This window comes from Eutrigla gurnardus, assembly GCF_963514095.1.
Source record: "Eutrigla gurnardus genome assembly, chromosome: 17".
Taxonomy (NCBI): Eukaryota; Metazoa; Chordata; class Actinopteri; order Perciformes; family Triglidae; genus Eutrigla; species Eutrigla gurnardus.
This window is the reverse complement of record NC_139928.1, coordinates 6861611-6888312: the sequence shown is the minus strand read 5'-3', so window position 1 is coordinate 6888312 and position 26702 is coordinate 6861611. Positions and strand designations below refer to the sequence as shown.

General features: G+C 41.5%; 1 protein-coding gene across 1 annotated transcript in view; it reads right to left on the bottom strand.

The window, feature by feature from the left end:
* nr1d2b (nuclear receptor subfamily 1, group D, member 2b) overlaps nucleotides 1–26222 on the bottom strand; it is a 352544-nt gene extending 326322 nt beyond the window's left edge. Inside the window, exon 1 of the mRNA XM_084032205.1 lies at nucleotides 26218–26222. The gene's annotated coding sequence lies outside the window, so the exon portion shown is untranslated. The remainder of the gene's footprint in view (nucleotides 1–26217) is intronic.
* Nucleotides 26223–26702: the final 480 nt, after the last annotated feature.

Genomic DNA, 26702 nt, shown 5'->3' with positions numbered 1-26702 from the left:
CAATTTTTATTATTGTTGTTTTTATTCCAGTATTCCTGTTTTTTTTCTTGTTTCTTTTTTTGGCATTGGGTGCATGTTTTTTGCAGCTATGTTACTCCAAGAGGTCATTAACATTTAGCTGTTTTTCAGACATACACACACACACACACACACACGAACACACACACATAGCTTTTCACATGTACTTGATGAGGAGAGCATGTTTCCACAAGGCTTGCATAACAAATCATTAAGAAGGACATGCATAGTGTTTGATTAATTGCTTCCACAGCAATGTACTGTCTTGATTATCCACAGGCAGCGTCGCTGCTCCCTGTTTGTGTTATGACCCACTTCTACCTCCAATTTCAAATCACTTAGGCAATGTAGGGCAGCAGTTATGCAGCACCAAACAATGACACACAGTAACACTGTGTTGTCGGGGCAGTACTTTATCTCAGCAGCCTGATTTGTTCCAGCAGGTACTGAGCCTGCAGGGACTAAAACAGATGGAGATTCAGAGAGGCGACAGTTGCCGTGGAGCTAGCAGCACGACAGTTGAAGGTGATAAAGATCAGAAATCACAAAGAAAAAAGGACAAAAACAAATCTTTAAATTGGATAAACTTGCCAGAGCGTGACCTGAAATATGACGATGTGTTCAGGCGCTGTTCAATATTATGTGTGAAACACAGGATGTTACACCTCAAATTAATTTGCACATATTTTGCTGCCCATTGTGGAAAAATAATAAAATAATTACCGCTCTTTCACGCATATATAATTACCCTTAAGGCACCATATGTAATTTTGTGTAATGGAAATGGCTCTCGTCAAATACCGACGCTTGGTTATTGGCCCTTTCCTTCAAACTACGACGCCCTCGGCGTCACTCAGCTTTGGGTCGGTTTCTGCTCGTTACATGCATGCAGTCTCTTTTTCAAATACAGATGCTCAAAGACACCTCATTATCACTGACGGGCACTGACCGAGCGTGTCGGGAGCGTGTTGTAAGAACACACCGTGGAGTGTTTGTCTGTGCACCCCGCTAACTCAAAGCTCGGTGCTTCAGCTTACATTAAATGCGACAGACTTGGGTCAGTTAGGACAGAAAAAAACCCAGAATGCCTGTCAGATTCAGGTCGTAGCTCGGTGATCACTCTCTCAGACTCGTGTTGGGGTTTGTTCAGAAATATACGTAAGTGTTGCACAGAGAATATGACAAATAATATGTTCACTATTTCGTCATTGACGAAAAAATATTTCTAACTCGGGGAGAAATCAGGGTTCAAGGGGTCAATAGGGGCTTCTGATATGACGTGTACAGCATTGACCACGATGTCGACGAAACTGTGATTAGTGATAACACAATGTGGGATACTTTTGTTTTCTACACGGCCTTAAAGAAGCGAGAGAGGCAATGTCCAGTTACATTAGCATTCGGTCATTACGTCTTGCATTTGTTCATCAGTCTAACACTGATGTTTTCTGATTTTCACAGGCAAGGTTAATAGATTAGAACTAATTTAGCAAATTAGACAGACGGAGGCAATATGCTGCTGCAATGACAAACACTTTACGAGGACCACACGAGCACTCAAGTCGTTACACTGTTTGGATAACACATAAGATGAGTGTACACACTCTGGAACTTTTATCATTTAGTAGTAAAATGGATGATATTGTCCACATTTTCATGGGATTTTCTTTCTTAGCTGAACATATTTGTGCCTCACACCCTGTAATGCATGTATAAATCATTCTACATGGATAGATTTCTATAGTGTTCTTGAAAACAGCTGTTACATGAAATAGCCTCTACACATTTTCAATGTGAAATATTGAATTCTCGATATTTTAAAGCTACATTCATTGACAGCAAACTGTAAACACAACACTGGGATGTTATCACAAAAGCTGTAATGACAATCGTATCAGTATCAGTACATACTCATTTACTCATCCAACAGTTGTGGAGTAAATTAGTATTCATATGGAGCCAAGTTTTCTCACCATTTGATGATATTCACTCTCCTTTTAGCTCTGCTTTGGTCTCCACCATCTACCTTAGAATATCATCCGAGCTAAATTCTCCTCTTCACCAGCTAATGGCTTACTTTGTCTGTCTGCTGTTTGGTGCTGGGCAGAGCATTTCGGCTCAAAATAGGCGGCCTGCCATGACTGGAACTCATTTCTCAACCCGAACATCAATAAAACTTTGATTTGTAACTGTTCATTTTATCAAAGTAAACTGTATGTGTGTGAGCAACATGTATAGGCAGCATTTGTTCCACTAAATGTGTCTGTTTGAGTCTCTGTGTGGGAAATATAGAGGATGATATTGAGTATCAAACAATACATTTTATTATAGGAAGTACAATAACACTCTTGTTGTATTTTCTGTAACTAAGCAACCAACCGCTGAGTAGACAATTTGCATGCTGTGTGCAAAGGCACGTGAACGCCCAGTGTTCGTGAATGCTCATGTGATATGCGTCTTTCAGGCACGTAACAGATTATTTCCAAAACAGTGCTGAAATGCTTGTGTGTGTACAGAGACGGAAACATGCAGCTGAAGTGTCATATTCCCAAATTTGGTTGTCATGCCTCAAAACAACAGCAAGGCTGTAACTCTGAATCAATCACATAACATTTACGTGATGGGGCAAGCTCCTCCTCCCAGAACAAATCTAGGGCTGTACCTCCTTTTCATTCTTATTTGAAGCTAATAAATACATCCATCTTTCTGAAGATTCCTTGTTGAATCATCCCCCCCCCCCCCCCCCCCCCCTCAAAAAAAGACAACTACCGGTACATGAACATAAAATGTCCAAATACAGATTATTTCTTAACCATTATGACACGGAAGAAATCAATATTCATTAACTGCATTACACAAGTCTGTAAAAGAGCGTGATGATTAGATTTGTCAGAGCTAGTGTGTGTGAGCTAGTGTGTGTGTGTGTGTGCTAAGTGGAGGAGGGGTCACACTTTTGTGTTTCAAATTAGGCCTGGCTGAGGAATGTGGGCTGTGAAGGGCAGGGGAACAAAAAAAAGTTGGATTGAGAGGGATTAAAGACAACACTGAATGACTGCTCTTTAATTCACTCATTCTGTGCAGCTCATGTTTTATTCATCCCTCTTTAATCAGGTAGTTTAACCGAAATCAAGATGTCTTTCTAAAAAGGAGGGCCCTGACAACAAAAAACACATTCACTGAATCCATTTGAACGAGTTTGGCAACAGAGCTTATATTTGTGGGGGGAGAAAATAAACGGGCGTATACCGATCCTGTCCTCTCTCTCCGAGAGACCCCGGCAGACTCAGAGTGTTTAGAATAGCAAATTTAAAAGCTTTTCATGAGCTGGCGAGAGGCTGAATCATTACTGCGTTCTGTCAATCAGCCTCCAATGCGGCAAAAGAGCCATTTATGCATCTGACAGTGTCTCTGTCGATTTAAAAAAAAACAAAAAAAAAACAAGCTTTGATTTTAGACCGTCCCCTTCATCTCTGCCACAGAATGACTGAAGCCTCTGTATTGAGCACCGACGACAAACCAAAAAAAAAAACACAGTCTCATGCATAGTCACGCAAGGATTGACATATGCCAGCCGGAGCGAGCGAAGCAGCTTGGCTGGGCTCGTTCACGGCCTTAATCAATGGGAGGCTTAGCCGGTGACACAAACGATCATGGCAGCAGCAGAAGCCACAGACTGTAGCAAATCCCAGCTCATCTCATTACCACAGATGCATGAGAGGAGCCATATTACCATTTCTGCCAGATCTGTCACTGCGAACGTTCAGGGGGTGTTTGGAAATATGAAACGGCGAGCCGTATATGTAAACATCTGGCGCTACGTGAATATCCAGAAGCTAATCAACTGTGTTGATAAGTGTGTGCAGATTGTGTTTGGCTTATGTTGTCACCCTACATGCTGTTCATTTTTAACATAACACATTACCATATTAATTTTGAGGTATTTATATAATTAGTATTAAAAAAAGTGAGGTCGTATGGTGTTGTTACATGGAGTGCATGTTGGATTGCTGGAAACAGGAGTTGCTTTTACTTTGCAACTTTGCTCAAGTTAAATCATGAGCACTTTTTGATCATTAAAATGTAAGTTTTTAATGGTGGTATTAAAAACGCCTCCACTTGTAGCTCCTAACGGCACAAGAGGGTAACAGTCACATTAGCAGTGTTTGGATTTTCAGTACATTGTACACGCTTTGGTTACTTTATATTTCTCTGCATACTACACAGCCAACAGGTCAGGAGGGAGAATTCATTATGCGCCTCTGTATAAAGCCGAGTTCACACCGGACCGAAAATCGGCGTCTTTGAGAGAGTCGGCGTCCGTGACATGAGTCTACTTGGTGTGGTCGCTCGAATCAGCCACGTCGGCGTTCATTTCAGCCGACTCAAATGTATAATCCGCCATTCGAGTCGGTCATTCTTTTACCATTCTGATTGGTGGAGGCTAGCAGCTTGACTAGCGAATCAGTGAAGCCCGGAAGTGACGGGAGTTCTCTTTCTTTTTCGCTTACGACTGTCTTCTTCCATAAGAATAAGTGCGAGAGCTGACAAGGCCAGTGTCTCCGTATCGACATCATCCAACATTTTAGATTTTTCCGTTCAGAGAGTAATCACAACCTCACTCTGCTGACAACAGTGACTGGTGAGGACAGCGTGCTCTGTGTTATGGTCTAGAGAGGACCGGCTACTTCCGGTTTTCGTGTTTTTTGGCCCACAATACAGATTAGCGCCGCCTGTTGTTCTGGAGACATTACATCTCGCGCAAGCGCGGAACGTATGGCGTCGGCTGTAATTCCGTAGGTGTGAACCGCCCATGTCGTTGATCGAGTCGGCCATATTAAGTAGCCCAACTTCATTTACCGACGCGAGTCGGGCAGTTCTTCCGGTGTTGACTCGCCTTTAGACGTCCAGGCTGCTGAGAAGAACTTTGAACTCTGAAGCTAGCATCTTAGCTCACTAATTTGTGCTGCATTCATTTGTGAGTTACCGTCAGAGGTGGGTAGAATAATATGACTCAAGTAGAAGTGAAAAGTAGTCGTCCAAATAGTTATTTGAGTAAGAGTAGGATGTTATTTAGTGAAAAAACGACTTAAGTAATGAATAACTGCTGAGCAACTTCTGATTTACTGTTTCAATAATCAGAACATGAATGTAAAATAGACCAAATATAAAATACCAATGTGCAAAATTCAGATATTGCCAAACAATATCCCTTTAGCTAAAACAATAAACAAATAATTATAATTACGGTAACTTACCATAATTATAATTTTCTGTCGGATGCATCAAGTCTGTTGTTCAAGGTAATTAAATCTCAAATGAATGGATGGTAACTCTGCAGTCATATGACAATTAACCCAGCCTGTGTTCAAATGTTCCTTTTCATTGTAAAACATTGTCAACATGAGTTTATGGTTTCAATCTGTAGCATTAAGTCTTTGTCAATACAGCATGATTTCCATTTTGTAAATGATTGTAAATGTATTTTTCTTTTGCTCGTCTGTCCTCTGCAGTCACAATCACTTCCGTATACTGATTGATTGAAAACATTTTTCATTTCATGTTTTGTAGGTACTTCAAATACAAATTATGCATGCTGACACAGCACATTGCTTTGAAAACATATCAAAGCAATTACTGACAGATTTCTTCCAGCTGACACATACTCTTAATTATGTACATATGACCGGCCGGTGCTGCTGTGCCTTTTGTAGTTGTAATGCATTTCCGTTGGAGCCCTTTTTAATGTGGTATTTCTATTATATTTTCCCCAACCACTGTTTACGCAGTGGAATGCATTCAGAAGTCAGTCATGATGAAGACAGGAGGCCTATCGCACTCGAGCCAGAGCCAGAAAGCAGGAAGCACAAGTCCTTCTCGTTTGGAGCACTGAATCAAACGGATATATTTAGACCCGCCGCTCTGTGTTGTACAAACCGAGCGGTATTCCCCTCTCAATCTGTACGGCTGTGTTCCACCGCCTCAGCACAGCCAGGGGTCTTCCACACTGTCAAAGGCTTTGTTGGAATAATACCCATGCTGAATCAATCCCTTATGTAGTGGACACAGGAGCCGATTCACAGCGATAGGTTCCTCGTAGCTGATCCATGTTTTTTTGTACAAAGCCTGCTGTTGTGTCGACAGGAGCCAAGCTGTCTTCCCATGACCAGCCGGACCGGCCATGTCTAAAGCGGTGTCAGCGCGCTGTGATGGCCCTGTGTCACGGATAACAGGACATGACTGGCCACTGGCTCCCACTCTGCGGTGGAAAATAACGAGCAGCTTGTGTCTGAAGTGACCCAGAATATTTGATAACAGGAACAGGGAGCAGGACGAGGGAGAGCACGGCGGGCATAGTTGTGGACTCATGCGGAAGTATCAAACGTGGTAGTCACGAGAAGCGTTTGAATCCCCGTTCAGTTACAAAAAACAGCCCTGGTACTTGAACCGACTGGACCATCCTGACAGCCAGTTTGAGCACAGAAAGTCTCTTTTGGACATCCTGTACTTCTGTGAGCATCTGCCTCCTGTCTTGTGAGCCCCAGGCAGTGAGCTTCACTGTCCTCATTTGGAGCTATGGGCGACAGTGTGAAATAAGGGTTTTCACTGCAGTACAGTAGACTTCATGCTTGTTGATCAAATGGAAAAAGGCTCATTGACTGAATACATCTTGGTCATACAAGCGATGTCAACACCAGACACATTTTTTCAATGCTCGCTATGTAGTCATGTGGTCGATCCGCCACCATTTCACCAGAATAGCCATGACTAACAAACCGTTTTTGCAATGTAATCTCGACCCCTTCTCTACATAGAGAGATTTTTGTTGATCGTTAGCAGGTATCAGCTGATATGCACATTCAGGAATCGGTATTGAGAAAGATAAATTGGCTTCAGTACATCTCTACTTACATTGGAATCAGTTGAAAGCCTGGCGCGTCTCATACTGTTGCTAAAGAGTAAGCCGGTGCGTCAGTATCATGACACGGTGGGCCACAGCCCAAGTACCCAAGTATCGGTATTTCAAGCCCTGGGAGCGAGGCTGGTTTTTGGATCCCAAACGTAACAACAGTACAGTATAAACATGTCACACTTCCTGCATTGCCACACTGAAGCAACTGTAATCCAGCTGGAATGATGTTTCCGCCCAAAAAGTTGACCGATTGTTGTCACATGGACATATGGTCATTGCATTGCCAAATGTACATCATCTAGACATGACTAAAAGACGTGTGCAGCCGGTTTTAGTTAGTTTTTCCTCATATTTCTGCATTTCTTTGTGATCCGTCACAGTGTATTGATGAGTCTCTTCTTTGCCCCCCCTCCTTTACCAAACAGACAGAAGGTCTCTTCAACACACAGAACAAACTGCAAAGTGGTTAAGGAACACAAAGAGGGATTGAGATGATGGGTGGGGCCGGGTGGAGGAGGACAGAGGGAGAAGTGTCAGAGAGGGGACAAAGACAACACCATCTGACTGCAGATGATTGTTTCAGTCATTAGCATGGGTTTGGGCCATCGCTTAAACCTCAGCAGGGATTTTCTCTGGTGACACAGGCAAAGCTTTTATTGAGCAAATGATGATGTTGAAGTGGAGCTAATGTGACTACTTCCTCTCTTCTTGTCCCTATGATGACCTTATATTTCTGAAGCTTTTAAATATATATATAAAATATAACACAGTACGATATCACAGCCTGCGACTGGTGCAATCGGCTAAAAGCACCACCACAAGAGAAACAAGTTAAAACAGACAAATGAAAACCTAAATATGATTAAAAATCTCACACTATTTAAACAATTGTTTAACGTCCCCTACTGTAAGAAACAAAAAGTCTGTACCATGTCATCTAGTTCTTAGTCTCCCCAGCCTGCCTTAGTCCAGAGACCATGGTCCTGGTGTCCCGCGTTTGGTTCTGGTTTGATTGAGTTTTGTCCCTTTTAGTATTTTGTCCTTTGCATGTTTATCACCTCAGCCTGCTTCCAGTTTTTTGTTCCCTGTCAGTTTTGGCATCAGCTTTAGTCATTAATCCTTTGCCTCCTGATCATTTGACCTGCCTGCCTCCTTTTTTTTGCATTTGGGTCCTTTTAATATTCAACAACTGTGCAGCCACATGCAGCAAATTAATGTTGATCTTTTTTATCAGTCACTGATTATTTCTGCCTTTTATGTACTTGCCAAAAAAACCCCCGCCAAAGCTGACCTTTGTCAGAACTACTCTTCTCTGCAGACCTTAGTGACCACCCTAGCGTGGGTTTCTAGACATGCAGAATAAAATCCTCCAGATGCATCTCGTCTTCACTAACAAAGAATTAAGTGCAGACGTGTGATTATTGAAAGTTGCTGTCAGCTTCAGAAGCTCAGAGAGATCTTGTACCGACACAAAGAATGTTCTGAAATGAGGAGACATTTAATACAACTTGAGATTCTATTGTTACTCTGTCATCTTTTTGTCATCTTTCACCACCAGCAGCCCGTCTGCTAGCACTGCTAGCAAAATCTTTTATTACATAACACTTTCATCGTTAATATAAATCTCTTGCCAGTGATTTTTTTTTTATCCCCTACAACCCAAAATCACAACAACAAGTATCTCCAGTTTTGAACATACTGGTTGGTTCTCCTTTTGCATCTTAAAGTCTATTTCTGCACGCAGAGCACCGTTTCCGATTCCACCAGCTCAGCACACAGTTGGTTTTTTTATGTGATGTTTGAAATACAAATGGTTAACGGCTCGCTAACATTAACTTTCAGTGAACTTGTACAATAACATTTATATATTTTGTATTTAATTTCTATAATCATTGTGCTAATTAACAGTTTAAAAAAAGCTCTGCACCATCCAGACAACAATACGATTTCTTTCTTGTGTCTTTCCATTTGTTGAGCTGTTGTCGTCCTGCTTCACTGCGATTGGCTCAGCTGTCTCAGAACAATGAGAGCATTGACGTGATTGGCCGACAGTGTATTTATTACAGTTTTTTTCAATTGTTTACATGCAATTTTGAAAACCGGGTTCTTTTTTTCAAAATATAATCACAATTATCCAAACACCACACTCAATTTGCATAATTCCTAGATTGTTTGCAAAATGACACACTTCAGTCAAAACATACACACTTCAGTCAAAACATACACACTTCAGTCAAAACATATACACATATTTGTGAAAATGCTATTAGTTTTCATTTAACCAACACAGTCCTCAATGATCAGACACTATTGCAGCCAGTTTCACACTGCTGTGATAAATAAAAAACACATTTGTAAAAAAACTAATTTTAGGAAATAGCATGTGCTAGATTTTTGGCCAGACATTGTTATGTAAGGGATAATTTAGATGTCAAAAAAATAGTGACAAACCCACAACATTCTTCATGATTAGTTTGAGATATAGGGAGAATGTACACAAATAGGCCTACTATAAACTTTCCAAGCACTGCACAACACTGATGCTGCAGACTGAATATTTCAAGTATTTATTTTACAGTTTTTCTCAATTGTTTACACACAAATACTGGTACTTGAGACACAATGACCACAACATGTAACTCATGCACCAACACCCTGAACTAACTCTGCTAAACTGCAAGCACAATTCCTGCTTTACACTCAAATTGCAGTTTTAAAACACTTTTTTCAAAACACTACACACAATTCTCTGCATTTGGCACAATTTTCATGAAGAAAATCTCTTGTTTTCACAAGGAACACACTGCCATTCAAAATTCTAAAGTTAATTTCCCTACTATGCACACTGACTCATCACATGGGAAAACACCTGCAACACAGTTTTACAATTTGCAATCAGAGCATTAGCATAAAAGTGCAACAGGTGAGCTCTTCTGTTTTGGAGCAATGGATGCCAACATTGGCAACAGAGGCAGAGCCAGAGGAGTGAGAGTACGAGGAGGAGCCTAGCATGGATTTGCCATGCTAGGTGATACAGTTTTTCTCAATTGTTTACACACAAATACTGGTACTTGAGACACAATGACCACAACATGTAACTCATGCACCAACACCCTGAACTAGCTCTGCTAAACTGCAAGCACAATTTCTGCTTTACACTCAAATTGCAGTATTAAAACACACTTTTTTCAAAACACTACACACAATTCTCTGCATTTGGCACAATTTTCATGAAGAAAATCTCTTGTTTTCACAAGGAACACACTGCCATTCAAAATTCTAAAGTTAATTTCCCTACTATGCACACTGACTCATCACGTGGGAAAACACCTGCAACACAGTTTTACAATTTGCAATCAGAGCATTAGCATAAAAGTGCCACAGGTGAGCTCTTCTGTTTTGGAGCAATGGATGCCAACATTGGCAACAGAGGCAGAGCCAGAGGAGTGAGAGACGAGGAGGAGCCTAGCATGGATTTGCCATGCTAGGCGATATTTCCCCCGCTGCTCGGCCATCGCTTGCATTGCCTGTGATGTGGATGAGGTGCTGTGACCGAAACAGAAGAGAGGATACGGGATAGTTGTTGTTTTTTTGTTTTTTTTTGTAACTGTATACAGTCATTTCTTCTGGTTTTGTATGTAGACCACTGTATATGCAACTTTGTGTTGGTTTGGATGAACACTGTGTACATTACAGTATTCTTGTGGGAAAAATAAAATATATAAAAACAATATATAACGTATATATACTAAAATATTTTACAACACATTTATGTATGTCTGTAGTGAGTGTAACACTGAACAAAAAAAGGCCTAAGTCATTATGGTAAATGGAGAAGAAGTGTTCATCGTGTTTTACATTGAGCACATCAGTGTTCAACTGGTTCTTATAAATGTCTATTCATATGATGGTTTGTGTGTGTCAATTTACAACAAAATACCATTTTGAGAAGAAATAACATTGTTCTGAATGTAAAGTTTCATTTTGCAGGAGAATTGAGGGGTTTTGCCCATTGTGTGTGTGTTTTTTTGATTTGTGTGTAGAGTTCTGAGAGTATGAGGCATGTTTTCAGAAAATGTGTGTAAACGATCAAGAAAAACTGTATTTCCCCCGCTGCTCGGCCATCGCTTGCATTGCCTGTGATGTGGATGAGGTGCTGTGGCCAGACCGAAACAGAAGAGAGGATGCGGGATAGTTGTTGTTTTTTTGTTTTTTTGTAACTGTATAGTCATTTCTTCTGGTTTTGTATGTAGACCACTGTATATGCAACTTTGTGTTGGTTGGGATGAAAACTGTATACATTACAGTATTCTTGTGGGAAAAATAAAATATATAAAAACAATATTCTAAAATATTTTACAACACATTTATGTATGTACTGTCTGTAGTGAGTGTAACACTGAAAAAAAAGGCCTAAGTCATTATGATAAATGGAGAAGAAGTGTTCATCGTGTTTTACATTGAGCACATCAGTGTTCAACTGGTTCTTATAAATGTCTATTCATATGATGGTTTGTGTGTGTCATTTGACAACAAAATACCATTTTGAGAAGAAATAACATTGTTTTGAATGTAAAGTTTCATTTCGCAGGAGAATTGAGGGGTTTTGCCCATTGTGTGTGTGTTTTTTTGATTTGTGTGTAGAGTTCTGAGAGTATGAAGCATGCTTTCAGAAAATGTGTGTAAACGATCGAGAAAAACTGTATCTACCTCTTCCTCTATCTCCTTCTCCTCTTCCTCTACCTGGGCCTCCTCCTCTACCTCCTTCTCCTCTTCCTCTACCGCCTTCATCTCCTCTTTGAGCTCCCCCTCTCATTCTCACTCTTCTTCTTCTAGCTCCTTCCATTTTTGTTGAAGACAGGTGAACTCACCTGCTGCCTTTTATAGCACACCTGAGTGCTGCGTTTTAAAATAAGCACATGTGTGCTTCCACACTTGGTGGATGGGATTATCCAATTTGTTCATTAGTGTGGTCATTGGCAATCCGGGGCTTTGTAATGACAAGGAAGCAGTGTTGTATAAAGTACCCAAAAGCCATACTTGAGTAAAAGTAAAAGTACCTTACTGGAAAATTACTCAAGTAAAAGTGAAAGTTGCCTGCTACTTGAGTAAAAGTAAAAAAGTAGCTCGTATTTACTGTACTTAAGTATCAAAAGTAAAAAGTACTGTTAATAAAACGCTGTTAATAAAATGCTTCTCTGTCTTCCTCCTTCTCTTCAAGTAGGCTAACATTAGAGACCCGACTTGTCTGAGACTACTACTAGCATGACAATGCGACCATTAATTTGAAATTTGGCCGCTGATTTCATCCGCCGCACAACGGGGTAAACCAATGATAACGTCTTGCGGTCTGTATCTCCCAACATCATTGGCTACTAGTCCCACTACAACAAAACAAAGATTGTCCATTGGCTGTCACGTTCCTTCTTATTTTGTAACGAGTAACGAGGATGCTCAGGTAAATGTAACGGAGTAAAAGTACTGATTTTTTTCGGAAAATGTAGTGAAGTAAAAGTAAAAGTCGTCAGAAATAGAAGTAGTAAAGTAAAGTACAAATATAAAAAAATACTACTTAAGTAAAGTAACGAAGTATTTTTACTTCGTTACTATACAACACTGCAAGGAAGTAACCTCACAATCCTTATCTGTGTCTAAGGTGTGAAAATGTGTGTAGCGTTTTACAAATCCCTGTGTGTAATGTTTTGCAAAAAGGGTGAAGCAGACATTGTGTGTAATGTTGTGCAAATCTGTGGAGGTGTTTTGCTCCTTGGAGTAGAATTTCGCAAATTCTGTGGACATTTTTATTTTAGTGTGTAAACAATCGTAAAAAACTGTAATCAACACACCCTCCGATCTATATTCAGCCCTTTTGCACCTTGCGCTGCATTTGTACCAAAATAGCAGGAGTGCTTGGAGGCGCTCACGCAGAACTATTACTCTGCATTTGACATTGTGCAATTAAAACAAGCTCCTACCAGTTCTGAACAATCTAGCTGTATTTCGCTAAATAAAAGCAACCAGACCTCTGCAGACCTGCATTGTGGGTAATGTAGATGTCCGGTTTTTAGGAGGAAGAAGAATGTGTGGAATGTGTCTTTTGTTCTGCTGCATCAATTTTGATAATTTCACAAAAACTGACTTTCTTGGGCTATCCTTTTCATTAGAGCTTTTTGGGGATATAATTCGATACTAAAATTATCACTTGTATCATATATTGTGTATATTTTTACATTGTATGGTTTGCAGAGGCAGCAAAACAGATTTTCTTTAAAAAAGACCCTCCTCAGACCAAAATGTAAGTCTTGATTTCAAAGAATGAAGCGGAAGTCTCAGCTTCAGTCTGCTCAACAGTCAGCTCTCATGTTGACATTGTATTCACCCTTGTTGTCGCCGCTAGTGCAAGCTGCCATATCAGCATCTAATCAACATGTTTGTTGGGTAGTGTCTCTGATAACATAGATCATTGTGAATCCCCGACAATGGGCTGAATGCAGGTCCTTAGAGAGATAATGGGCTGCAACAACAGTGCGTGGTACACAAGATGTAACACGAGCCGTCGCCCTGTCACGAGCCAGGTAGCCTGTTGAATCTTCCTGAAATACTAGTTCTAACTAACCAGCTCATTGGGATGACACAGGCTGTCTTTGCCTTATGCCCTCTGCTGTGCTCTTCCCAGGCAGCCTGATTATGTAAGCTGTTATCCAATCGAAGCCTGTCTGGACCGCACAGTCCTCTGTGTTCCTGTTTGTTTGCATAGCTGAGAGCGGCACAAAGAAACCTGCATATTTGAGAGAGCTTTATGTAACTAAAAGCCACAGTGAGCCATCACAATACCTGCACGCACCGACTGCAAACACAATTGGCACCAGGATGTGAAAATCGGGCTATTCCTTCTTAGGTTCAAACATTCAAATATCTGTTTTTCTAAATCAACTGCTTTGTGCTGATGCTCTGTTTGGATGTGATATGATATGGTGTACGACACTGCCTCCTTTCACCACAAAAACCTAGGAGTGTCATTTCCAATGTGTATTACAATTTTTTTTGACAAATGTAATTTATATGGTTAAGTCTCATCCGATCTTGAGCGCAACGCTGCAAGTCTGTTTCCGTAACATAACGATGGCTGTGAGGATACATGTCTCTCTCTGCGGCCGAGTTCTCAGCTCTCAATTATGTCTCATTCAGCTTAAAGTAATGTACATCAAAGAAGGTGTGACTCCCATTATGTAACCAGGCAGGCAACACGGTAATGCAATATTTCTTTTTTTTTTCTCCTTTTTTTTGCCCAATCAAATACAGCCACGAGGCTGTTTTCATTCAGAAAACGCTCTGTCGCTGTGTTTGTGTGTCCTCTACTTGCAGAGATGAGGGAACCAGGCAGAGGGTGAACGAACGGTTCCCACTCAGAGAGCAGAAAGTCCACCTTAAGAGGAGCGAGAGGGAATGCTTGGTTGAACACCTTCTGACGAGCACGAACCGAGGATCATCTTGGGTTTAACTCATGACTCATTTAAGTCCCGTGTTCCTGTTTGCATTAACATTGAATCTTAAAGGTCCCATATTATGAAAAATGGGTTTTCTCTGGTTTCTACACCTGCTATAGACTGGCGTCCTGTCCAGGGTGTACCCTGCCTTTGCCCAATGACAGCTGGGATCGGCTCCAGCCCCCCCGCGACCCTGAATACAGGATAAGCGGTAGACAATGGATGGATGGATGGTTTCTACACCTTTAGACTGGTCCTTCCTGAGCCTGTCAACTCCCAGGATGAGGAAAACAAGCGACTCCTGCATGGTCTCTGCAGCCCATCCACTGGTACAACGGCGCTCCTACAGGCTGTTCAGATTCAGCTCCATTCATTACGTAACGAAGGGAGTCATTTGCATCGGCCGAACTCCTCTGATGATAGGAGGTATCCGAGAGGGGGCGTTCATCACCGAGGTGAAGTTCGGTGTGTCCTGCGGTGAGACAGCAGTGAGATAGAGGTGTTTCACAATGTCGTCGCTCAGTTAGACACGCAGATTGCTCTGTTGTTGGTTGTACAAATCAAGTGCTTATATTCTGTCCCAGCTACAGAAGAACAGAAGAGACAGTGCTGTGTTTCAAGACAATGTACCGGCTACGGTTCAGCTTGTATGTGTGTGCTAACCACTTCACATCGGACTGCTTCAGTAATGAGGGTCAGTACAAAGCTGGCTTTGCCTCGACACTGACCCTCGTAAAAGGATCTGTCCCAACCATACGGGACCCAGCAACTTCACCTGAGACACATAGGAGCCATAGCGATACATCCACCGTAAACATTGGTGCATGATGCCGCTAGCGTAAGCGGCATCCTCTCCGTGGCTCTCCAAGTAGGTGATGACAGACGGAGCTCATTAGCATTTAAAGGTGCAGGCACAGAAACAGCCTGTTCTCAGGAGAGCTCATTTTAACAACTTTTAGACAGCTGAAATTCAGGACCAAGGATGGGTTTGGGGCAATGCATATCAAATCCAGTGTTGTTGGACCTCTGACAGCTGTGTGGAAATTTATGAAAAACAGTATAATAGGGGACCTTTAACAACAGCAAGCAGCTTGTTTTCATGGGATAGGACAATAATGCAGATTCTTTACATTGTTCTTTATTTAGTGTGACATTTCAGCGTATTCCCCACTGTCCTCCATTCAGTAAGACTCATAAATAATTTTGAAACATTAGAAATGAGGAAATAAATTACTTTTGACTTTTAAGCGTCCTACGTCAGGTCAATTTATACAGAATTTAACAATTTGTTTCACTTTTTTCCCCAATTGGATTCATCCCTGTGCAGTACAAAGTAATTTAACAGTAAATCAACATACTATTTGGTTAATGTGACCTCTGCTTGATACTTATAGCCACTTTATTTTACTTTTTTTTTTTACTGAAATTAAGTATTGAGTTGTGTCTAATATGTGTGTTATCAATACAAAGTGGTTCATCTGCTTCCTGTTTACATCTAGCCGTAGTACAGCAGCCTCGTAGGACACACAATGGCACAATAGTTCAGCAGATGGTTACCGGGGTCAATAGCAACATGACATGTTAGGCTAAACCAGAGGCTGGTACCAGTCATTATACATATCCTATTCACATTGATGTAACTCTCACTGAAGCAGTAGGTTTTTAAGCATTAAGCACAATGTGACAAACAAGAAGATAAAGTTAATATTGTCTTATGTGTATGAAAAAAAGGAAAAATGTTTAAATTTAAATCAACTTATTGTTTCCTGTGCGCATTCCTGTTTCTGTTTACATCAAAATAGCCATGCCAATTATGCAAATAAGTTAAACTGTGTCAATTTTCACACCCAATGAAGCAACATCACAGAGGCAGGCATTGTTCTATTGTCTTGACTGTTGCACAACACGTAATTAATGAGTGTAAAGGAAACATGTAGACGTGTTTAAGGTTATAAATAAATGGCTGCTGTGACACATTGCTACATTGGAACAGTCAGAATATCAGTGTTTGCCATTGCATGCTAGGGCTATCTTCAAGCAGGCCAGTGTTAATGGCCTAACCTCGAACAACAACCTGCCTCGTTGGAAACGCCCCCCATCCCACACTGCAAAGTTATCATCGAGGAATCCACAACACAAGTGTTCAGTTGAATTACTTCCAATGCTTAGCTAGCAAAATGAATTACTGCCACGTCTGAATCTACCTCGGGCCATCAACCCAACTGCGGTGTCCCACTATTTGCTGTAACTATGACTGCAGTCACTTTTCTGGGCCACGTTGTTTTGGAGGCCAGGAACTACCTTCAGATACGAGTTCCTATCATGCGGAAGTCTGCATTCACATGTTGTGAATAACTGGATTTACCGTGCCTGTTGCATTTTACTGAGTGACCTGGAATAAAAGACATGGAATAGAAAGCAGAGCTCTCTCCATTAACCTTGCGACAGATAAAACAACACTTGGTAATGTACCCGCCCACACACAACAAGAAGGGGATACTAAAATTGCACAGGTTATTAGATGAGAATGTCTTTTTAGTTTTTACTGACAATTACTCACAATAATCAAATAAGTACAATTTGGTGAATACAATACATTTTCATCAAAAGACCAACAGCCAAGCTGAGATGTAACAGACTCTATGTCTTTACCGGCTACACCTGCAGCGTGTGGCATTGGGTTGTGTGAGTCACAGGCATTTTGTAAAGGTTACTAAGCAACCGCCACCTGGTACTAGCAAAATAAATGCTGACAAAAACTCTCACAACCAAACTGCCAGTAATAATCTCACTGGCAGTCATTAAGTAATTTCCTGTATATTGGTTTGTCAGACCACGAGAGGCAACTGCTCATTCAAAACAACAATGGCTGCTCCTGAACAGTTCAGCATAGATGATGCAAGAGCATCAGTTATATCAGAACTGGAGAGTATTTCTTTATTGAAAGAAGAGCAAAGAACGGCACTGAAGGCTTTTCTCTGTGTGATTAATTTCTTCTCTCTTCTCCTGACTCATGAGTTTGTTTGACAGAAGCTTCATTCAATCACCTGCCACATATTTTTATTTAAATAAATGTGTCTGCCCATTTCAAAACTATTTTTCACAAGGTTCTGTGCAGCAAACCATCTGGCAAATCAGGTTAAGTGACACTTCAACAAACCTCGGTTCCTGCTGTCAAAATGAAGTTAAAGTTCTTAAAAAGGTTCCCAGGTTCCAAGTTCTTGTGGTAGGAATGGGACAATAGCAGCAGGCATGCTGCAGAGAGGTAGTAGGAAGTGTGTTTTTCTTTTTTTTCTTCTTCCAGCCCTTACAAAGGGATCGTTCCCTGTTTCTGACCTTTGTACTCCTAATCAGCCAAGCATGGTGTGCACAGACAAGAATGAGAATGAACTCCTACCCCTCCAGTTACCGTTGGCGATGTAAAAACCTGCTGATCCTGCACATCGTGGTATCGATTCTGCTGCTGCGTCTTTGAGAGAATAGGTTCTGACCATGTGATGATTGCAAGTGTCATTTAGTCATGAGGTGAGAAAAGTAAGACCTCATTTGGTAATCGGAGTCGCACAGCAATGGATCAATATGGTTTGAGACATGTGTTGCAGCGGAATACGGCTCCGCTGGCTCTTAAGGCCGCTCACCGGAGCCGGTGCTTCATAATCAAGTGCTCAAATCACAGGAGATGTTTTTATCCTTCTGCGAAAAGGGCTTCAATGGCCAGCAATCATTTCCAGCGTTCACTGTATGCCTCGTGAAATGGACATGAAATAAGAATGAGCAGCTGCAGGCATCAAAAGGTATCAGTCAAACAGAGCAGAGAGGCTAAAAGAAAGGACAGTGGATATTTGCTGCCTTTCTCTCTGGTCTCTGTCAGTTCAGTCAGCTGTGATTTCCATATCAATATTTGAGTGACACTGAATAATTTAGAGGCGTGCAGTGACACAACGGGATGCAAGGCTGAGTGGCGCCCTGCCACCACTCTTATTGTTTTTGTGTGTGTGTGTGTGTGTATCTGTGCATTCAGAATATATATTTGTACATCAACTGACAGAAATTGAAAAGGCAATCATGTATGTGAAAGTCTGCGTTGGTAGAATAGGCTCTCAAATGGCCTGCCAAAGAGCCGCTTGCTTCCATGAGAGCGGCCATGATTAATAAAAGTTCAGCTCAGGGGAACACTGAGGGAATATTTAAAAAGCAAACAATCGCGGTGCGACAGGTGACACCTGAACACAACTCATTTTCCGTAGTGTATTCTTAGGGTGGAGGAATGAAAACTTCCTTAGCCTCTGTAGTCACGTGTTTTTGGGATGGCATTGGCTCTGAGGTGGTTGAGAATAGCTGCGAAAAATGTGTTCCTGGTGTATACCATGGAGTAACATACTGCAGTTTACCATAATGTTGCATACAGCAGTATGGCATAGTATACATTTAAGTGCAGAATACTGTAGTTTACACAATATACCCTATGGCATATTGCACTATACCCTAGTATGCTTTAAATAAATAGCAAATCAATGTATACCCAAGTGTAGCATACTGTCATATACCATAGTATACCTTAGTGTAGCATTTGGTGGTATACCATAATATGCCATAATGTAGCATATTATAATGCATACTGTAGTATACCAAAGTGTGCTATACTATTGTATACATTATATAAAATAGTATTTTACAATAGTATCATAACATGTCAAAAAAGCATAAGGCAGTATATTCTCAAATAAAGCATAACAGTGGTATAACATCTAGAGTATGCATGGAATCCATAGTATGATATAACCCAACATAGTACAGTCAAGCACAATGTAGTATTGTCAAGAGTAACGCCAGCATGTCTGCAGAATAGACTGTGACTGTGTGTTCAGTCTGTGGTTTAAAGGGAGTGAGCGGCTGCTCTTTGCATTCCACTCAGCCACTGTTGACCCACAGATTTTGCCCCTGTCTCTGTGACTGATCAGCCATTTATCAGCTCTGTATCTTGTGACTGGAGGCTGCTGTCACACAGCCTTTCCTCCCTCCGAGTTGCCTGGAGACTGTTGCTCCTCTAGCCATTTCAGGTACAAGGACAAAGGGGATGATGCACTAATCCGCCCCGGAATATATGTGGCACAGTGCAGTGTTTCTCCGTGGAATGGCGCAGGTGATCGCTTAACGTGAAAATGGGAAGCCAGTGTTGGGACTAGCATTCGTTTATCTGTCACTACGCACAGAGCTGTTGTATATCAGACAGCTGATTCAGAGCCACATCGCATTTGAGTCAACAACCAACCTTAACGTAACTCCGCCTAACAGTCACTGAAAGCTCCACTCTCGAGTATTTGGTGCCAGTCGGTCTGGATGCTGTCACCTTTTCTCCTGATGCTAAACGAATGTCTGCTCACTAACAGATGCAGGAGCATAAGGATAACATGAGGGTTTCGATCATGTGGCATTAATAATCCATGCCAGCAGCATTACAGGGATCCGTCAGCCACAGTATAAATGGTGTATAAACGGTAAGGGTAAAATAGATGCATATCAATTAATAGCACTGCATGCTCATTTTCAACATCTCATTTCAGGTCAAATGATTTTCTCAATCTGTCTCTATTATTTATAATTAGACCAAGTGTAAGTGATTAGAAAATTAAGGGAACTGGAAGAGGTGAGCGAAATCCGTTAAGTGTATATGCAACAGCAAAATATAGTTTTACTCAAAAAGGTTGTTACTGAAGTCCTATTGCCAACAAATAAAATGTTTATGAGCTGAGACTTACCTGGAACCAGAATACACTGTTTATGTACGTTTACAATTTGACACACTCACACTCTCTATTGGAGCATGTGAAGTTAAGCTTCTTCCGTTTGGAAGCAGATATGTGATATATGTGATATGTGTTGTTGCAAAAATGAATGTGTTAAAGATCAGCACCCCACCGCTTTGAAACACTTGGCTGAAGTAGAAAAGTTACTGTGAAAAAAACTTCAATAAAGGCTTATAGAATTTCTTAGGTTTGACAAATAATTAAAACTGAAGGTTGAATCACTTGATGCTCTCGGAGCTTTAAATGACATCTCTCAGAGCATTCAACAGCTGAGGTTTGTTATAAATACACTGTTTGAGTCACTGTGTGGAACATTTTTTTAATTTCTTGAACATCATTACATAATGGGACATTTAACACACTGATTCACATTTGACTTTTTTGAAAGTGCTTATAACTAACCGCTGCCTTGGAAATTACCTTTTTGATTTTGGCAAATATAATTTGGCAAATATAATTATATGATTGGGTCACTAAATAGCTTTTTGTAGGCTAGACGTATGCGAGCATTAGTGGGTTTTTCTCATCATTCCCCAATTGAACAACAAATCCATATCAAGCTAAACATCAACCTCTGTCTCTGGGCAGCCGCCACTGAACCGCCTTTGGGGACTTTATTCTGGCTCCATAAACATGATGGGAAAAGATATGACTGCTCCTATCTCCCTTTTGATTTCTCTCTCCGTTTCTCTTACCATTTGTCAATTTCAGCGTCCCCGGGCTGCCGTACGGAAGCATGTAGCCAGGCTCATTGTTTCACTGCACCAACTATTTCCTTCTTCTTTATCGCCTCTGGATACACGAACCAGACTCCATTTGGCGTACACGCACACGCGTTCTCAGAGAGAGAAAACCGACAGGAAATCAAGAGGAAGAGAAAACGGGTGGAAATGGGGAGGGTGGGGAGGTAAGACAGACAAATGACTTGAGGCCATGTTTCCAATCTAATCCTCTGTTTGTCTTCCAGGATCTCTACTCTTAAAGGGCTTGACATCAAATTCAATAAAAAGATCTCAGACTGGCATACCACGGCGCTCATTGGCTTTCAGTCCCTGTTCTCTTCCCCTCTCTATCTCCGCTTCATCCCTCCGTATGCGCTCCCACCGCTCGATACTTTCCTGTTTTTTTTGGAGGTCACGATGACGAAGGGGCCCCATGCTCCGGTCTTATTTAAAAGGGCAGCCGTGATCTGAGTCCATCATGCTGGAAAGTTAGCCATGATTCTCTGCTCATGAAAGCGTGCGCCGCACCTTCTGCTGCTTTTGAAGTCTGATCTGAAAATAAACTTGATACTCTTCATTTTTTATTTCAAGAGGGTTCATTGTGGCTGCTTTTGTGTGCTCCCAGCTGTGTCTAATTTTATGTAGAATCTTCTGTTTTTCCACATTTACTGATGGGGGGGGAAAATCCTCCCACGCACAGTCCTTGAGCGTGGTCACCTTCGCCATGGTCACACGTCAACATATAGCCCAGAAGGGGAGGGGGAGGACAAAAGGAGAGGGATGGAGGTCTGAATAGCAAAGAAACAAGGTGGTAAATAGCTGGTTACATTTTGATACGTGCACAATGTATTTCAGTGCTGATTGTGAGCACAAGGTTATCACTTTTAGATTTAACCTGTTTCTATATTCGTAGTGATTGTTCATCGTAGGTCTTCAGTGGCTCAATGAATAACTGTAGGGAGAGTGATGTTTGCACTGAAAATGATTTTGCCAACGAAGAAAACTGACATTTGTGTAGTAATACCTCCGATAACTCCACGTTCTCTTCTCAAACAACCCTTTTGAGGATGCATAGCGGTGACAGACCTGCTCTTCGTTCATCTTTTGGAAGAAAAGCAACCCGACGTCACACTGCGGTGGCCAATCGCGATCCAGATCTCTCCAACCCTGCGAGGAGGGAACAAAAGCAACACTCCCACAACGTTGTTGTGAAGGCAGCCTGAGACTCTGCAGCCACGCAGGTGAATCGTTGAGGCCGTACTTTCAGTTAAATGCTAATCACCATGCTAACATGCTCACAATGACGTGAACAAGATGGTTCAGAAGGCAATCTTTGCTTTGTTCCGAAAATTAGTTTACCATGTTCACATGCTGATATTTGCTAATGAGCAGCTTGTTACTCGTCGGTATTTGGTCATAAACCAAAGTGTTGGGCAAATTCAAATTTGGACTCTGATGAAGAGGAAAAGCGGATCAGATACGATCCATCCTGAGGGGAACATGAATGTCTCTCTAAACTGTAATGGCAATCCATCAAACAGCTGTTGAGATTTCAGTTTGAGAGAAAGCGGTGAAGCAGCGTTGCCTCAGGATCGCATGGCTAAAAATTAATTATTCTCACTCAATTTCTCTCTCTCATGATATATCTATCTTCTCTGTTTATGGTGAGGAAGGGTTAAAACTGGTTGATGGGTGCACGTGTGAAGATGCATGTCTTTAACTGCCAGGGGGGTGAACAGTCAGTGGAAGGGGGTAGAGGAGGTGGACACAGTCTAGGGGACACAGTAGCCAGGCACTTTCTCACTGCTGCAATAAAAGGTCTGTACTGGAAAAATAATCAATGTGCAGGGATTCTTGCCTACTTGTTAGTACATTCTTTTCTCTGCTCGAGGTTCATGGCCTTATTACAGCCGACACATCTGGCAGCAAAGACAGCAATTGCCCCAGAAGCTGTACAATGGATTATAACAGCTTCAGCAATAATATAGCTCTTGAAGAGAGAAATGTTGTCGGGTAAGCACACTTAATCGCCTGTGCAGCAGCTGCTGCCAGCGCATCCTGTATGTGCACAGTAATGCAATATATCTGCAGCAGAACTAAGAGCATCTAAATGTTTCTCATATTTGTATGAGTAAACTATATTTTAGGCGTTTTACCTTTTAAATTGCATTCACTGCACCAAGTAAAGCCCCATTTTCAGGCTGTTGGTGTCGATAGTTTCTTTTTGAATGTATGTTGGAAATGCAAACCCAACTATAATTCAGAAGACGTCACATTAATGTAGTCATTAGTGTGAGTAACGTAACAAAAATAGAGAGATAGATCAACTCAATCAAAGACAATTGAAATCCAAGACGGTAGAAGATTTCGTCTTGTGTCCTCGACTGTCGTCGTATTTTTGCGCTCAGTGCTGCCAACGATGGCTTTAGGCTCCTCCATCAGCATTGTTGCAATACAACATTATATGTTTCTTCATTAAAAAATATTAATTTATGCATCAAAAGGGTACGATACATTCAACTCCGAACATGACTTAATTTTGGGGCTCTAAATGAATAAGTTGACAATTTTTTATTATATATTTATTGTATTAGATATTAGAAGATTGATGCCACTGTCATGTGTTTGTTAAAGAATGGAGCTTGAGCCAGCAGGCGATTAGCCTAGCTTAGCTTAATGACCGGTGAACACTTAATGGACAGACATGGGAGTGATATCAATCTTCAGAAATGACTGTGGGAAAGAAAATTTGCATATTTCCCCACAACATTAAACCATTTCACTGCAACGTAAAACAAAGCTATTATTTCTATTTCTTCAGCACACTACGGACCATTGCAAAGTGACAGTGTTATGTTCAATATGCAGTAATAAAGCAGGAGCGTCTTCATACAGGACGCTCACAGTATGTTTGGTGGTGATCAAATATTTTGGCAACAATTTTTAACTTTCACTCCTCCAATACTGACCGTAAGTCAAAAGTAGACACTTATTTAAACAGCCACGTTCCATTCAGCCATCTGTTCTTGATGGGCGACAAAGTCCAGTCCTCATTTCTTACAAAACTATAATCTCAAATTCATCTGAAGTTATTGCAAAGCTTCAGCAGTCTGAGTTCGCCTGCTAAGTACAACATTGTGTTTGAACTCTTTGTGTTTCCCCTGACAGCGGAGGTATAATAACAAAGAGTGAATTTCATACTAGAAAGTCTAGAAATGATCTATCATCTACTTGAATTATCTACCTCAGACTGCTAAAGCCTCACAATCATTTTAGTAAGGGATCTCTGAATGTGTGAACAGTAATGTTTGAAGCATACTGAGGCCTTTACTGTATATAAGTACAGCTTGTGGTGGTGAGATCTCTTGTTTAGGAGCAGCTGTATGGACTTGATGGCTTTTTAATATACAAGCCTGCTTTTTAATGGCCTCTTGGCTTCCAGAGTATCATGACATGCCGTTTATTCCAAAGCGTAATCGTAACCATGTCATACTCTATAAAGCCAACGTACTCATATATTGCTTGTTGCCGTTTGAAGTTAATTGACAGAAAAACATAAAGAAACGTCTTGTTTTCTGGTGAGTGTCTCTTGAATCTATCAGCCTTTTGAGTCTGGCCTTGACACAGACGGCAGTGATGGAGCAGATGCTGCTGAATGAAAGCCCTGTCAAGACCAGCGGTCTCAGACAGTCTCTCCTTTCTTCTGGGGCCTTTTCTGTGCTTCCCGAGAGCCCTCCAGCCACGCAGCCTCTTCCTCGTCATCTGTCCGTGGCAGACGTCAGGTCAGCTCAGAGAGGCAGCAGGTGGTCTGTTTGTGACGGTCGACCTCTCCCCCGCTCCTGACTGGCTGGACTCTGGATCCGCTGGACTCGTAAAGTGGATCTGTGCATCGCAGTGTGCGCGTACCTGCAGTGACACCGCGAGCCGACAGCTGTTGATCTGATTTGACAGTAGAAAGTCCCGTGTCCTCTGCTCACCCTGCAGACACTGTGCAAAGTTACCGGGAGCTCCAGTTGAGACGGTGCATTCGCTGTTGTGTTTCAGTGTGTGATTTTTTGTTGGTTTTTTTTCGTTCCCACAATTTAATCAAGCATGAAACCCATTCGTTCAAACTCAAGATTGATTTCCCTTCGAGTTTTCCTTGACAAAGGAGTGAAAATTCCAGCTCCGGCTGCTGGACAAAGGTACAGACAGTTCTTGACCTGACTGCAATCAGCATGGAGAACATCTCATCGCTACTTTTTTATAATTGTGACTTTACAGCTGTTACTTGACAGGATCGTCTCAGGGAACGCACCTCTGAATGAACAAGCAATTACTGAAGGCAGACTGGATCGCTATGTGTGCAAAGTACTTCCTTCAAGGGTTTGCATGTATGCCAGTGTTGATTTGTCCCAGAGTGCTGCATTAGTGGAAGGTATATGTAGCATCAGCATCTTTCAGTTAATTACCGTGACGATTTCCATCCTGGTTGACGTGGTTAAATTAACAATACAGTCCCAAATGGTATGTGAGTCATGGTTGTTTCATGTGGAGCACAACTGACCATTCTCTTATTAATCAGTCAATTGCATGTTTATGGGAGGGTAGTAATATTTAGCTTAAGTCTCCCTTTAACCCATTTATACATAGACCTGGCATTAGCATGCATGCTGGGTAATCTATGACAATTGGACAGGTGGAAATTCACCCAAGATGCACGAGGACACATTGAGATCCGATTGGCAGGCAACAACAGCAGACTAGGCACAGGAAGTGTATGGTTGCCTCCCGTCGGTTAAACAAACCCAATAAGTCTGCTCTTTGTAAACACTGATGATGCGTACGTGTTTATTTGCATACGCAGAAGTACTTTCCTTAAACGTCACTCGTACAGGAGACTAACTTTCCACGTCGAACAGGAAACAAATGGAAATATCACGAGTCTCCATCATCACATTTCATGTCTTTTCCACAGTTGTCGTTGGTGGTTCCACAACGACACGTTCATTCTGAACACTTAAAACACTTAATCATGGCGGCCGTTCGGAGAGAGAAGATGTGTGTAAACAGGGAGCAGCTCTTGGGATGGGCTCAAATTACAATGAGAACGCATCTGTGGTTAGTGCTCGTCTGGGATGGTACGGTACTTACCACACCCGAGCCTTTTATGTCTCTCACACCATATTTTGTCTTCTTTTGATGCATTTCCACCTAAGTATTTATTACACTGTATATCAAGTATAAGTTGTAGTTTCACACTGGTTTCTTGACAAGCCAGGTGCAGCAAATTCCTGGGGTTTTGTTGTCTCAACGAGTTGCCAGGCAACCAGGTGAATATATAATCTTTTGCCTTTTTATTTTGCACGTTCTCTCCCTATATGCTAAGCAAGGACAGTCGCTTCTTCTGCTCTACCATGTGAGTGGTATCTTTCCAGCTCGTTCTTTGAAGAAGGTGTACTATTGTAACTATTCCTTTAAGCCTTGTCACCTTTGGTTTGTCGTGTACATGTCAAACAGATACATACAGAAAGAAATCCCCTTTCACCATGAATGTTTCATTTTTCATAGAGGCTGTATCTTACCAAAACAAATAGGATATTAGTCAAACTACACGATTTCAGCCCTCCTTAGTTTTGACACTGAAGCGCTACCACGTTCAAATTGAAAGAGAATTCTTTACACTTTCCCGTTGAGGGTTCTGCTCACAAATGCATGGAATGACAGTAATGTCAGCTGCCTGTGAAAATGAAGTTGTGCATGCTGAGAGGTAGTTCAC